The 12,876-nt window shown below is 34.9% G+C and overlaps 1 protein-coding gene and 1 long non-coding RNA gene across 4 annotated transcripts in view; one reads left to right on the top strand and one right to left on the bottom strand.

The window, feature by feature from the left end:
- LOC137237811 (fatty-acid amide hydrolase 2) overlaps positions 1–12,876 on the bottom strand; it is an 85,308-nt gene that overhangs the window by 31,993 nt on the left and 40,439 nt on the right. The window lies entirely within an intron of this gene.
- LOC137237812 (uncharacterized) overlaps positions 1–12,876 on the top strand; it is a 77,123-nt gene that overhangs the window by 62,884 nt on the left and 1,363 nt on the right. The gene's annotated exons all lie outside the window — the stretch shown is intronic.

Raw genomic sequence — 12,876 nt, 5'->3', positions numbered from 1 at the left:
ACCTCCCATTCAAATGGAATCTTTGGTACTGCATAACTTTGAAGGTATACATGCCAGAACATTGAAATACAATGAGGAGTTATATGAGATCAATCCCTAACACCACCAAGAAAATGCGGAATTTGGAGAAAGGGGGCGTGGCACCTCCCATACAAATGGAATCTTTAGTAATGCATAACTTTGAAGGTATACATGCCAGAACATTGAAGTTCAGTAAGGAGTTTTTTGAGGTCAATCTTTAACACCACCAAGAAAATATGGAATTGGGAAAAAGGGGGCGTGGCACCTCCCATATAAATGGAACATATTATACTGCATATATCTGGATGTCGTAATGGTAGGATAATTAAAATTGGTAAGGAGCTATGTGACGTTAAGTCCTAAAACCTCCAGTAAAATGTGGAATGGGGAAAAGCTATGGCTGCCGTACAAACTTAAGTTATTTTAACACCTAAAGTTTGACTGCATTGTTATGCCTTTTGGACGTTTAGTAATCTGCCGTTGTTAAAAAAATTGTTTAGCTTCAGTCTATCTACATCTTCTATAAAAATCAAATTCTGTGTGTGTGTTCCCAATGAAAACGTGTTTGCTATACTTCGATCATCACCAAATTTTGGCTCGAGGTTCCTTCGATCAAGACGAAAGTTTTTCATATTTCAGAATTAAAAATTTTAAATTTAAATGTTTTTGTTTTATGGCTATGCGAAAGAACTATCTTAGCTCCCAAAAATCATCATGTTAACAAAATCAATGATCGCTTTCAAAATCAATTTCCTGGTGAAGTGACGAAATATAAATCGATCGACACAGTTACAGATGAAGATCAAATTGTGAATTATCCAAATGAATTTCTATACTCCTTAGAACCAAAAGGAATGCCTGCGCATATATCAACTTTGAAAATTGGCTCACCAGTAATGCTTCTTCGGAATGTAATCAAAGCAACAATCATCAGCGGTAAAAGCAATACAATAATATAAAAATAAGATACAATAAGATACAAGAATAAAATGTTTTAACAGAAAATTTCACCAAATATGCGTACAAGATTCAATTCAATTTACAGAACAATAAATTAAATTATCAACAAACAAAACAGAAAAAATAACGCAACATCCATTCGATCTCGGGCGTTACAACGTGCGCCTGGTAAAGCTAGTCTTTTATATAAAAAAAGCGATTTAACCGCTTTAGTCCATTTTTACTGAAAATATTTCCTGTTAAACACTAAATTTTTCGTCGAGTTATGGCCCCATAAACGATGGGAAATGCATTGTAAGAAAGGGGCAGTGCCACGCCCATTTTTCAAGATTTTAATTGTTTCCCATTTCTTGTTATAATGGCACAAAATACGATTGGTAAAAAACTATTTTTCGCTAAGATTTAGCTTATTATGTTTGCCTACATCCCTTTTTAAAGCCATTTATATAAAAATGGGAGTGGTCCTTAACCAATCTCATCCATTTTTACTAGAAATATTTCCTGCTATAAGAAAAATACGTGTACCCAATTTTGTTACGGCATGTAAATTTTTCTTCGAGTTATGGCTCCCGAAACATTGGAAATTGCTTAGACAAAAAAGGGGCGGTGCCACACCCATTTTCAAAAATTTTAGTGTTTTCCAATTTAATGTTATAATTCAATTTAGAAAGTAAATTTCTATTGATACAAAGCTCCTTTTCGCTTTCGGTCACACGTCCATTTTTTAAAATTTGAAGTTTTTCCTACTTATTGTTATAAATCCACTTGGGAAATGAAATACCATTGATATAAAGCGCTTTTTTGCAAAGATATAGCTTATTTTATTCGTTCACGACCCTTTTAAAAATCTTTTATATAAAAGTGGGCGTGGTCCTTAACCGATTTCGTTAATTTTTCTTCAAATCCTTCCTTATAGTAAAGGCAACCTCTCTGCTGAATTTTGTTTTACGATACGTTTAACGATTTTTGATTTATGATTAATAATATTTGTAAAATTTATTTTATCAAAAGTGGGCGGTGCCACGCCCATTTTAAAATTGTTTTCCAAATTTTTATCAAGAGTCTCGATATCAGTCCACACGTCAAATTTCAACATTCTAGGTGTATTATTTACTAAATAATCAGGTTTTTTGTGTTTTCCAAAATGTTATACACCTATCCCTCGATTTACACGGTACTTGTTTTACACGATTTCGCTTTTACACGGTTCATAAATCAGCAAAGTTTGAAAAACTTCGATGATTCAAAAATCATTAAAAACCTTTTTGAGTCCCCTTGGCAACACTGATTGCAATATTGAGGAATTCCCCTTATTGGGAATATGTATGTACATAACCAAACGCAGAGTACATATGTAGCTCATGTGGAAGGAAAATCGTTTGATGAAAATTTTAACAAAAAGGCATAATTTTTACTATTATTGCGAGTTTTTTTGATTTGAACTGGTAAGTTATTGATTGAATTATCTTTTCGTGAACCTTCATTAAGATGTTTTAGTTTTGTTTTATTTAAATAAATGACTGAATTGGGTAGTTTTCTCGCTTTACACGGTTTTGTCTGGAACCGATCTTCCGTGTAATTCGAGGAATAGGTGTATATATAAAAGGTGGGCGTAGTTATCATCCAATTTCGCTCATTTTCAATACCAATCTATTCTGGGTCCAGATAAGCTCGTGTACCAAATTTAGTGTCGATATCTCAAAATTTACTCAAGTTATCGCGTTAACGGACAGACGGACGGACGGACCAACATGGCTCAATCATTTTTTTTTTTTTCGATACTGATGATTTTGATATGTGGAAGTCTATATCTATCTCGATTCCTTTATACCTGTACAACCAACCGTTATCCAATCAAAGTTATAATAACCTGTGTACAAGTACAGCTGGGTATAAAAACAAAATAATTTTTTTTTAACCTAATAGCGTCGGAATGTCTGCGCAGAGACCAGCTTTTATATGTACAGTTGAGTTCTTTTGTGTTTTTTATGAATTTGAGAGCAAGTTGGAGCTCGACAACCGTTCTCTGATTTGTTGTACCAACTCGCTTCTGTGTTAGAACCCCTTTGATTTTCAGAGAGGTTTCGTAGTTATGACACTCTGATTGCATTTATCCAACGAAGGATGAAAAGGTGGAACCTAAGAGGGAAGTAAGTAAGCTCTTCTTCTGGATTAGTAGAATTCAATCTAAGAGCAGAATACATAAATAAAGTTTACAGCATAGAGTTAACCTAATTTGTTAAATTCTACATGGCCAGTTAATATGGTAGGCACCTTCTTTACATGGCGTTTGTTTAATGGATGCCTTACAAATTTGAGCTGCGAAATTAGGTGTTTTATAACATTTCCAATCCGCGTAAACTCCAATTGCCCAAAGTCCGGTTGTAGTTTTACGTGGGTACCTGCTTGGCAACTCCAGCGCCCGGTGATTACCGCAAATAATCTCAATATATCTCTTCTATTCATATTTAGAACGTCTTAAGATATTTGTTCATTGTATGGAGGTCACATGCTCCTAAAAACTCTACAGGACTTCCTTCTATTGATAAACTCCCTGAGCCAGCACTGGGATATGTGATACCTGATCTAACTGAGGGGTGCACGGATCATCTTCGCTCCTGCCACATCAAAAACCGATCCACGCAGTACTGTCTCATCTGCCATTTCGTTTTCTTCTACTTTACTATGACCCAGCACATAACTAAGGGAAGCGCTGTGCATACTCATCAAATCCAAAACCCACTCCCTACGCTGACCGACTAGACGAGATGCTATCGTCGCTGATCCAAGAGCCCGAAGAGCCACCTGACTGTCGGAGAAGATTGCAATCTTGTTACCGCTACTATTTCTGTAATGCTTTACACACTTCCTGGATAGAAAAAGTGATTGAAACACATTCGCTGAGTATGGAAGACACATAGATATGGACGTGCCCGGAAGTCCATATTTGATCCGTCCGTGAAAAATGTGTTGTCGAACCTCTGACTCTGACTCCCTAGGTTAGGTTAGGTTACGTGGTAGCTGCCCTGATAAGGATAGCTCACTTGGACAACACTAAGGTCCGTTGTGATACCACATACACCAAAAATAACGGTGACTTAGATCTAGCTACTTAGTGAATCTTTGGGTAGTAACGATAAAGCTCCGAAGGATACCGATCTCAACTTTGGATAAATCCTCTGTAGATCCAAGTGAATCGCGTCCGAAGTACTTTCGCCTAGTTCTGGCAAAAGCTATGCAATCAAACATAAAGTGATTTGGTGATTCCACCTCATCATCCTCCATACAGCTGCCTGCAGGATGGGGTTTCCAATATACTGAGACGTACCGCAGGGATACCCATGGGGCAGTGCCCTGTCAAAACCCCAATGACCATTGATAGGCCTTAGTGAACCCAATTATTTCAGCAGACCTCCTGCCATCTACTTTTGGCCAGAAAGATCTTGCTACCCTGCAAGACGTGGTGTCCGCCCAACGTTTGCTGAGCTTACGAGGCCCAGTTGCGGAGGAGCAATCCACAGGTGACGAGCGGAATCCCGAAATCCCTACAGCCATGTTCATCCGGTTCAGTTGTACCGATGCGGGCTAAGAGATCCGCTTGACAGTTACCCGGGATATCTCTATGGCCCTGGACCCAGATAATCTTATTTGTAAAATAATTCGGTGCAATGGCAAGCGAGGTCAGGCACTCTCAGACCACCCTATCTTTCGGGGAAGATCGAAAATCTAGAAAATGTGTGTGTGTATGTATGTATATATATATGCACGTCACATGTCACTAGCCAGCAGAACTTGTGGAAAGACAGAGATTTGGCGTTTCCAACGCGGTAGGCAGAAGTTAAGAAAGCGCAGCATAGCTAGCTGGTATTTTACGGGCCGCTGCGTTAATAAAGTTGTACTTATAATTTAAAGTAGGCAATTTTGATGTTACGGGAAATTCTACTATTCAATACTCTGCATACCGGCCATTAAAAAAGGCGTGGCTAGGTTTTTGCTCATATCGTGAAAATGTTATCCGTATTAAAAGTTGTGGCTTTTTGACACGATATTCTTCATTCAAAATCATCTCCATCATTGAATAAGAGGGGCAGACCTTTACTCCGTTGAAAAAAGAGGTAGTGAGATTAAGCTTCGAATAATGAATGTTGATCCGCGGAGGTCGCGCGTCTGAAAGTTAACGAAACGTAAATTTTAACCAAATGAATACATAACTTGGGCCCACCTTAAGTCAAAGCCTGCCTGTGCCCCTGTATCTTTATGAAAATCTTTGTCTGAATGGCATATGAGTGATGTACTTTTTATCTTTTTGTGTTTTGATACTTTTGTTAGCTTGTTCATTTATATGTATGTTTGTTTATGGCATTTTACAATAAAATGTTGTACGTGCACTTCACTTACATTTTATGCAAACATTCATACATACATATGTACTTAGTGCTATACATATAAGTATGTATATGAAGCCGTCATAAATTGCATTTGGCAATGAAGTCTAATTATGTTTCGCTACAATGATCGAGCTTACGTTTAAGCAAGAAATAGAAGCAAGGAGTGTGTACATAGATTTGTACATAATGAATATGGGTTAGGCTGGGTCGATTTGTATGGACGAAAGTTAACCAATATCGCGCCATCGATTTTTCGATACGATTTTGGGCTCAGGAAAAAAGTTCCACTACGCATACCCAAAAAAATAATTTTCGAGTCTGCGAAATTTCATTTCATATGTATACCCTGTCCGACCTAAAAACGTCCGCTGAAAACGTTGGCGATAACAGTTTTTTGGAAAAAAAATAAAAAAAAATTATTTTTTTCAAAAAAATGTTATCGACAACGTTTTTAGCGGACATTTTTGGGTCGGACAGGATATACATGAGAATTTTACAATCAAATGAAAATTTTTTAGTGGGTCATGAAAAAAACTTTAAAAATTGAAATCGAAAAAAAGTAAAAAAAAAATGAAATTTTGCAGGCTCCAATATTAATTTTTTGGGTATGAGCCCAAAATCCTATCGAAAATTCGATGGCACGATATCGGTTTATAAATCGGCGGCCCAGCCTATTATGAGTATACGCTTTAGTGTATCTCATTGACATTCGAACAAACATATGTAGGTACGTATTTGTTTAGTTTAAAAAATTTCACATAAAAACCACGTTCATATTCATACATTTCTATCAAAGTAGTTCGTCAATAACTTTGAAAGAATAAGCAAATGTAAGCACGCGCCTATAAACAACAAAACCATTGAGCGTGGAGAGCAGCCCAATTATCCAAAAATAAACAGACAAGCTAATACCATGTAGAAAAATTTTCTAGTTCTAAAAAATGTGACTCATGGTGTTTGCATGCAAAATAAATATGTGAACAAAATGGGATGTACACTGTACAGTCCAACACATCGTCCGGTACATCGGAAAAGTATTCAAGAATGTGATAGACGCATAATCCTAACGCTTTCAGAAGCAAACAAGCGAGGAACCTTGAGCGCATTGACAAGCAGGCTATTTAAACGACGTTAAGCCAACGCAATATGACCTATTCGATTTTAAGTTATTTGAACAAACTAGCTATTGGTAAACAGTGTGTACGTGCCGGGGTTTCTCAGGGGTCCCGCGATTTAGAGGTACTAAGACATTTTTTTTAAATTCAGGAGAGTCTTTAGTTGTTCCATGTGCAAATTTTAAGCCGAATTTCAAAAGCAACGAATATTGATAATGATTTTTTGCAGGGGCCGGAGGAGACAATAAAAACATCAAACAAAAATGTGTTTCTCAGGGGGCCCGCGATTTAAAAGATTAGGAAAAAGTGTAGAGGGGTAGGGCAGAGTTAGACGGAAAAAGCTTATTAAAATGTATGCAGATAGGCCAAATTTAGGGCAGAACAACGTCTGCCGGGTCTGCTAGTATAATATAGTATATTATGAGAAAATCTACAGAGTTGTTTTGTAAAAGAAAACAAATACTTGTTGCAATGTACCTCTGAGGAGATTAAGGCCTAGTTTATCTTCCTACAAATTGGCACGTATCAAGGACCGATAAAAACGCAATATTTTTGATGGTGAGGCATAAGGTCAGCAGACATAAGGTAAATTGATCTTATTTAGAATGGTCATAAGGTTGATTGAAACTTTGCACACGTCACACTTCTCAAAGGACCGATGAGAATGGATGTGGGGTCACATAAGATCAAAGGGCATAAATTCAGTTGACCTTATGGCTCCTTCAAACGGGCATAAGGCCAGTTAACCTGTAGTGGAATTCACTAACTTTTTTAACCGCATTTGCCATCGCTTTATTTGCGAATCGATAACTATAGCGATTTCGTTATTCAGTAACTATTTTGTATCGATATTTGTTTATCGACAATCAGCTGGTTTGTTAAATAAACGGCAAGTAAATTGGCTGCGTTAAAAATTACGAAATAAATATTTCTGGCAATTTTAGTTAAAAAAGAAAATCGGAAATTTAATTCATTTACTTTCTAAGACAAAAATCTGCTTTATAAATCAAATGGCATTTGAGTACTTGGCGTACGTTTTTTCACAAGATGAAGAATTACTAAGTCCATCGCCAGTGGACAGACACCTTCTTAGAGAAGTAGATAACCCATTCCACTTAAATGCAACGGAGTTTCGAAAGCTGTCATGACTAACCCCAGACTCATGATATTATTTCTCAACTTGATGGTCAATTAAGGGATACAAGAATAAGTGCGATATCAACAGAGAAAAAAGAGAAATTAATGCCGCATTTACTTACCTTTTGTTAAAATATGCAAAAACTGGCACAATAATGACTTTTAAAAGCGGAGTACGGAATTTATTTATGTTTGGCATTCCTTTTAGGTTTCGTTAAGCTGTGCTGCCACCTTTCTAATATTAAAACGAAATTTAAATGTCATTTATTTCGAGTCGTTAAAACTAAGTTAGTGAATAGTACAATCGAAAAGGCAAGCAACAAAATCGTTAATTAAAATAGCGACAAATCGCATATTTATAAGTTAGTGAATTCCACTACAGGTTAAGGGACATAACGTGAGTTAAACATATGACCACTTCAAAAGGGTCATAAGGCCAATTTGAATTGGTCATAAGTTCAACTGGCCATTTGAATTCACCAATTGTCTTTTGCAACTATTATGTAAATATGGTAAAATGAACCTATGTATTTGATCATTCTGTTAATAACTTAAATTTTATTATAGTTAATTTTATTTTGAGCAAATTATTTATGGTAATTTATTCCACCTTCTACTAATGGGATGTTCCATGAGAAAGTGAACTTTGCTGCTGATATAATTATTCTTCTTATAAAACTAATGTTGTAAAATCAACCCACAACTATTAAATTTAATCTTAAAACTAATTTTCAATACCTGCTTTTCTTCTTAAAGTAAAGTGCTGTTTTAAGTATTTTAATTAAATAGAAATGGCTTCTTTTGAAAAAACTACCGTAGCTCATCTTTAATTAATGAAGCTGATTCAAATAGCAAATTATATAAACCCTGTATTTTTATTTTCCAATTTCTAGGGCAGTATTATCTTTGTCCCACCCGTTACAAAAAAGTTGGGAGTTGTTATTCTAAATTTTGCAGCTCGTTCTTTCGTTTCAATTGAGTTTCGACTTTTCGAGGTTGTCAATGAGTTATTGAAGAATGAAGTATGTCCCACCCGTGACTACTAGGCAGAAACAGTTGTTAGAAATGAGTACAAATTGTTAATACGCCTTATAATCCTAATAGGGATATCAACTAATTACGTCCAGTAGAAAATTTAATAAAAATACGGCATCTATAACTTAAAGTATTCAAACAAAAAAAGCTACTTTCATATAATCGCAGAGCTTTTGTAATATATGAGAACATTAACGGATAGCGTTGTCTTGTCCCACCTGTGACAATAAAACTAATAAAAACTTTCATATATGCTAAGATAATGTAATTTTTTTGTACATAACTATACTGAGTGAATGTTAATTATTTCAACCTGTTAAATATAATCTAAAATCTTCAGCCGGTTCTATCAGAATGCTCCAACAAAGATGAAATATTGCGTACAATTGCCCCACCCGTCACGATGGAACATCCCTAATGTAAAGTAAATTCTTTGTGATTAAACATTATTTACTAAATTTTAGTTCGGTTACATAGGATTGAAATTCAGAAACATGTCCTAGTAACCATCGCCTTTTGTAAACTTTGCAATTTTTCTCTATTATTTATTTCTTTTTCAAGCGTACGATTACTTTTACTTATATTATTGTATGGTGTTGGTAAATAAAGTGTTAAATTTTTATTAGCAATATTTTTTCTCAACTAAACTCATTTGCTATTTAATTACATATTTATTTATAGCTTTCAGTTTTTTTAATAATTTTGTTATTTCGTGCTTGCAAATTGCCAATCATTTAAAATAATCGATATTTTTGTATATTTCAATTAACACTTGACGATAATGGGGCTGAATGCTTAATATTTTAAGCATGCCTATTGCCCCCCTAAAAAGGCATTTGCATGATACAGTTATTAAAATTGTAAATGTTTCCGTTTAAGTATTTCTTTTTTAGTGTGGGTATTAAAAAATCCTATTCATAAGAAAACTGTTCTACAAAATTTAACAAATAAAAAATACAATAATATATTAGTGATATTGAATGTGCCCTTTATAAAATTGTTTACAACTTTAATTTTAGGGCTTCATTCTGTATTGCGAACGATAGCTCAAACGAACTATTCGCCTATAAACGATTTCGTCTAGCAATGGCATTTTTAATAATTTTCGTTCGACCATAACGTTTTTATTTTTTATCAAACAGAAAGGCTAAAGCAATTGTCAACCGATATGTTGCCATCGTTTAGCATAGCACAAATACACCAGCGATTCGACTCTCAGGCGAAACGAACGTTCGTTTCGTAATAGAGAATGAAGCCCTTAGTAACTTCGGAGAATCAAATTATTCAAAAAACACTTTGCACAACTTTCGATTATAAAAAATAATTTTTTAGACATCGTGAAAGTAAGGACTGTTCCGAAAATAAAATGCATGCTTTATTTTGCTTGCATTTCGACTAACTTTCACTTTTTTTCCTTAAATTTTCTTCTAACGCTGCAATATTGCAACGGTGCAGGTTGCATATTTAAATCAGTTGATGTTTTAAAGAGGAAAACAAAAACATGAGTCTCTTAGCTTTTACAGAGCTTTATTTTTACCACCTTTGATTTACTTTTGTACACCTGTTTCGAGAAAATTAACCTTTGCTTTTCGTTTATTTTTTAAAGTTTTTTTTGGTATAGAAAACTCCAGCTTATCCGGGCATGTTCTGCATGTCATTAACCGAAGACTATTCTGTTGTGCTCAATTCTAGGAAGCTTGGTAGATTCTCCTGTTTTTAATTAACAGCTCTAGCGACTTTGCTTTACAATCCTGCTGTAGATCTGATGAAACGTGCAGGAACCAAAATGTGTCAAAATAAAGCCGACATAATGTGCTGCAAGAGAAAGGTGTTAGCCGTTACTTAGAACACTCTTCGTTTTTTATCTCTTGGATATTTTGCCCCAATACGACAATTGCAGATTGTCCTCAAGCCTACAGTACAAATAAGTTATCATACTTTTAGTTTTTGCATAAGTTTGTTATTCAAATTGGTGACACTGGAAGGGATACATTCACATCAATCGGTTTAACGCAAAACTGGAACAAAATAGCATTTTTCATCCATTTTAATGTAGGTTTAACTATATGTTCTAATTCACTAAATATTTTTTACATTAAAACCTTCGTAGATTTTTGGAGATCCTATATCAACTGTTTTTCCTTTGTTTTGAGACTTAATTGAGACTATTGATTAGCTAATTTTATTATGGTGCAAGTGCTATCAATTTTGTGGTAAATTTCGTATTGATGTTGACTCATTTCTATATATTCAATCCCTATTTTCCTTCACGACTTTTATCCTCGAAACACATGTTTTTCATTTTTTGGAAAAAGCTTACGTTAACAAGTGTTCCGAATTGTAATTATACATTATTAAACGATGTAAATTGGAACGATTTTCCGTCGTACCTTGTCAAATTTTGTTTCGAGATAAACCGGTTCGGCGTTGTGTCATCATCAGTGTTTATTTTTACTAAGGTAGCTGTAAACTTTGTTTTTATGCACTTGTTCCTGAATTCGCGATACAGCTAAAACCATGAAGGATCTATTGGTGAAGAAGCCAGTTAAAAGTCCTGAATAGGCCCCACTCTCTTGCAGTGTTTTACCCGTAATGATCCGGCACATACAGTTCCAGAAATAGTTAATTAAAAGTATGCACTTTCTTTTCAGAATATTCCTTATATGGCATACGTTTTAAAGTGTTTGACAAAAGTATTTCTTACTAAATTTTAAGTTGATCGCTTAAAAGCGTGTTTCAGTACTTTAATAAATTCTGCAAGGACCGCACAGGAACAAATTCAGTACATTGTAAAAATTTAAATGTAATTTCAATCAGGCACAAATTGATTAGACGCACTCAGATGAGGAAAACGTTTCCTGAAAAGATTTTCTTTGAATTGAGGAAAATTTCAATGTAGTGAGTAAGACATTCTTATTTTTGTATACTTTTCAATAATTTGAGGAATATTAACATGTACGAGTTAGCTCAGTGAATACTGAAAAGTACTCGACTGTAAAGTTGCGCAGCTCGACTAGAAATCCACACACAATTTTCTCAATTTTTTTTAGAAAATTATTCCTATAACTAAGGAAAAAATTTCTGTTTTTGAGAACACTGCTTGTCTAAATTGAAGGAAGCTTTCCTAAGGAGCAAAATAAATCGCACCTTTTTTTCGTTTTCAGGAATTTGTAGGAATTTTTGTTTGCGTGCGAATATGATTTTAATATTGTGTTCGTATCTTTTCCTATTTTTTGTTACACAGTGTAATGAGCAAGCAGTTTTAGGCACATCGGAACCGCTATGTAAGTGTGTGCGTTGAAGACTTCGTACATCTCAATAACTAAACGGAGATCTTGTTAAATTTAGAACATTAATATTAATGTATAGTTTGGAAATACTTATACCAAGGCTGCGAACCTCTGAATCGCCGAACCGGTTCCGGTCGAAAATTCGCAAGTCAGAATGAAAAAGATAAGAATAAAAGATTATTATATCAGAATTTTTTTGAGCTTCAAAACTGCATAGCCCTGTTCGCGGCTCAGTTCAAAACCCAAAACTAATGGATGGTTCGGTTCGAACCGTAACAACTTTGACAATAAATAAAAGCTAAAACCTTTATTTACACTCCGAAAAACTTAGGTCTGAATCCCATTTAATTTGCTTTCTGTTTCTTCATATTAAAACGAAAGCAGCAGAAAGTAGTACAGAAAGTTTAAGTGGAAAAGCATCCTACAACCATTAACAAAAAATTATTGAAGAAAACTGAAAAAAAAAAACAATAAAAAAGAAGAAATTAATAAAAAAGAAACAGAAAAAAAGTTCCACCAGAAAGAAAGAGATAGCATTGCAAAAGAAAAGGGAAAACAGTGAGAAAAAAGTACAAAAATAAAAATTAAAAAAATACTAAAAAGGAAAAAGCTTAGAAAAGGTAGAAATAAAAACGCAACAGAGAGAGATGTAAAAGGAAAGAAAAATAAAGAATGAAATTAAAATTAAAGTCAAAGATAAGAATTTAGGGTTGGACTGTCTTCGACAGCGCAGAAGACCTTATACCTTTGGTTCAAGGTCGTGAGTAGCGCAGCCCCGCCAAGGGGTTTCCAGCGAAATGTATAGCTTCTGCAACCAAATTTTTAACCTCACCTACCAATGGCGAATCCAGTTTCTTTAGCAGGCGAAGCTGCGACGACTCCAAATTCCTCATGGAACTAGGAGGTTGGGATAGGGGCAAGATAGGCCAG

Source organism: Eurosta solidaginis, chromosome 1 (genome assembly GCF_040869045.1).
Source record: "Eurosta solidaginis isolate ZX-2024a chromosome 1, ASM4086904v1, whole genome shotgun sequence".
Classification (NCBI taxonomy): Eukaryota; Metazoa; Arthropoda; class Insecta; order Diptera; family Tephritidae; genus Eurosta; species Eurosta solidaginis.
This window is presented reverse-complemented; position numbering and strand designations above follow the sequence as displayed.